Below are 2,500 nucleotides of genomic sequence, written 5' to 3'. Positions count from 1 at the left end.
TTAGCTTCCGAGATCAGACGAGATCAGGCATAGCCAGGTTGGTATGGCCGTAAGCGAAGTCTGCTGCAAAGAGAGGGCTATTTAAAGATCAGCCAATCTTATCGCCAGTACATTATATAAGTAGGAAAGAAAGCCCAAAAGCTTAAAGCACCTGGTATTCCTAGGCAGTCTCCCATCCATGTACTAACCAGGCCCAAACCTGCAAATATTCAGAGATCGGGCATAGACTCTATTTTTTGGCAAAATTATTATATAATAAGTGAAAAATGTCCAAAAAGCTTACAGCACCTGGTATTCCCAGGCGGTCTCCCATCCATGTACTAACCAGGCCCAAACCTGCTTAGCTTCCGAGATCAGACGAGATCGGGCATAGCCAGGTTGGTATGGCCGTAAGCGAAGTCTGCTGCAAAGAGAGGGCTATTTAAAGAGCAGCCAATCTTATCGCCAGTACATTATATAAGTAGGAAAGAAAGCCCAAAAGCTTAAAGCACCTGGTATTCCTAGGCAGTCTCTCATCAAAGTACTAACCAGACCTAAACCTGCTAAGATTCAGAGATCGGGCATTGACTCTATTTTTTGGCAAAATTATTATATACTAAGTGAAAAATGTCCAAAAAGCTTACAGCACCTGGTATTAACAGGCAGTCTCCCATCCATGTACTAACCAGGCCCAAACCTGCAAATATTCAGAGATCGGGCATTGACTCTATTTTTTGGCAAAATTGTTATATACTAAGTGAAAAATGTCCAAAAAGCTTACAGCACCTGGTATTAACAGGCAGTCTCCCATCCATGTACTAACCAGGCCCAAACCTGCTAAGATTCAGAGATCGGGCATTGACTCTATTTTTTGGCAAAATTATTATATACTAAGTGAAAAATTTCCAAAAAGCTTACAGCACCTGGTATTCCCAGGCGGTCTCCCATGCAAGTACTAACCAGGCCCAAACCTGCAAATATTCAGAGATCGGGCATTGACTCTATTTTTTGGCAAAATTATTATATACTAAATGAAAAATGTCCAAAAAGCTTACAGCACCTGGTATTCCTAGGCAGTCTCTCATCAAAGTACTAACCAGACCTAAACCTGCTAAGATTCAGAGATCGGGCATTGACTCTTTTTTTTTTTTTTTTTTTTTTTTAATGAAAGATTATTATATAATTCGTGAAATTTTCCAAAAAGATTAAAGCACCTGGTATTCCCAGGCAGTCTCCCATCCATGTACTAACCAGGCCCAAACCTGCAAATATTCAGAGATCGGGCATTGACTCTATTTTTTGGCAAAATTATTATATACTAAGTGAAAAATGTCCAAAAAGCTTACAGCACCTGGTATTCCCAGGCGGTCTCCCATCCAAGTACTAACCAGGCCCAAACCTGCTTAGCTTCCGAGATCAGACGAGATCGGGCATAGCCAGGTTGGTATGGCCGTAAGCGAAGTCTGCTGCAAAGAGAGGGCTATTTAAAGAGCAGCCAATCTTATCGCCAGTACATTATATAAGTAGGAAAGAGAGCCCAAAAGCTTAAAGCACCTTGTATTCCTAGGCAGTCTCTCATCAAAGTACTAACCAGGCCCAAACCTGCAAATATTCAGAGATCGGGCATTGACTCTATTTTTTGGCAAAATTATTATATACTAAGTGAAAAATGTCCAAAAAGCTTACAGCACCTGGTATTCCTAGGCAGTCTCTCATCAAAGTACTAACCAGACCTAAACCTGCTAAGATTCAGAGATCGGGCATTGACTCTTTTTTTTTTTTTTTTTTTTTTAATGAAAGATTATTATATAATTCGTGAAATTTTTCAAAAAGATTAAAGCACCTGGTATTCCCAGGCAGTCTCCCATCCATGTACTAACCAGGCCAAACCTGCTAAAATTCAGAGATCGGGCATTGACTCTATTTTTTGGCAAAATTATTATATACTAAGTGAAAAATTTCCAAAAAGCTTACAGCACCTGGTATTCCCAGGCGGTCTCCCATCCAAGTACTAACCAGGCCCAAACCTGCTTAGCTTCCGAGATCAGACGAGATCGGGCATAGCCAGGTTGGTATGGCCGTAAGCGAAGTCTGCTGCAAAGAGAGGGCTATTTAAAGATCAGCCAATCTTATCGCCAGTACATTATATAAGTAGGAAAGAAAGCCCAAAAGCTTAAAGCACCTGGTATTCCTAGGCAGTCTCCCATCCATGTACTAACCAGGCCCAAACCTGCAAATATTCAGAGATCGGGCATAGACTCTATTTTTTGGCAAAATTATTATATAATAAGTGAAAAATGTCCAAAAAGCTTACAGCACCTGGTATTCCCAGGCGGTCTCCCATCCATGTACTAACCAGGCCCAAACCTGCTTAGCTTCCGAGATCAGACGAGATCGGGCATAGCCAGGTTGGTATGGCCGTAAGCGAAGTCTGCTGCAAAGAGAGGGCTATTTAAAGAGCAGCCAATCTTATCGCCAGTACATTATATAAGTAGGAAAGAAAGCCCAAAAGCTTAAAGCA

The 2,500-nt window shown here is 41.3% G+C and overlaps 1 protein-coding gene and 5 non-coding genes across 6 annotated transcripts in view; all 6 read right to left on the bottom strand.

Annotated features, from left to right (window-relative positions):
• The window catches only part of LOC128014823 (5S ribosomal RNA), a 119-nt gene extending 64 nt beyond the window's left edge, over positions 1-55 (bottom strand). The window contains exon 1 of the ribosomal RNA XR_008183705.1: positions 1-55. This exon is cut by the window's left edge and continues 64 nt beyond it. This is a non-coding gene — a ribosomal RNA (5S ribosomal RNA).
• LOC128013732 (UPF0746 protein DDB_G0281095-like) overlaps positions 1-935 on the bottom strand; it is an 8,232-nt gene extending 7,297 nt beyond the window's left edge. The window contains exon 1 of the mRNA XM_052596909.1: positions 766-935. The gene's annotated coding sequence lies outside the window, so the exon portion shown is untranslated. The remainder of the gene's footprint in view (positions 1-765) is intronic.
• LOC128014826 (5S ribosomal RNA) lies at positions 277-395 on the bottom strand. The gene has a single exon (XR_008183708.1). It is a non-coding gene; the product is annotated as a 5S ribosomal RNA (ribosomal RNA).
• A 383-nt stretch (positions 936-1,318) lies between the features above and the next one.
• On the bottom strand, positions 1,319-1,437 carry LOC128014793 (5S ribosomal RNA). The gene has a single exon (XR_008183677.1). It is a non-coding gene; the product is annotated as a 5S ribosomal RNA (ribosomal RNA).
• A 509-nt stretch (positions 1,438-1,946) lies between these two features.
• On the bottom strand, positions 1,947-2,065 carry LOC128014774 (5S ribosomal RNA). The gene has a single exon (XR_008183659.1). It is a non-coding gene; the product is annotated as a 5S ribosomal RNA (ribosomal RNA).
• Positions 2,066-2,286: 221 nt separating this feature from the next.
• Positions 2,287-2,405, bottom strand: LOC128014825 (5S ribosomal RNA). The gene has a single exon (XR_008183707.1). It is a non-coding gene; the product is annotated as a 5S ribosomal RNA (ribosomal RNA).
• Between the last annotated feature and the right edge of the window lie 95 nt (positions 2,406-2,500).

This window comes from Carassius gibelio, chromosome B25 (assembly GCF_023724105.1).
Source record: "Carassius gibelio isolate Cgi1373 ecotype wild population from Czech Republic chromosome B25, carGib1.2-hapl.c, whole genome shotgun sequence".
In the NCBI taxonomy this organism is placed as follows: domain Eukaryota; kingdom Metazoa; phylum Chordata; class Actinopteri; order Cypriniformes; family Cyprinidae; genus Carassius; species Carassius gibelio.
The sequence above is the reverse complement of the archived record's forward strand: the minus strand, read 5'-3'. Positions and strand labels throughout refer to the sequence as shown.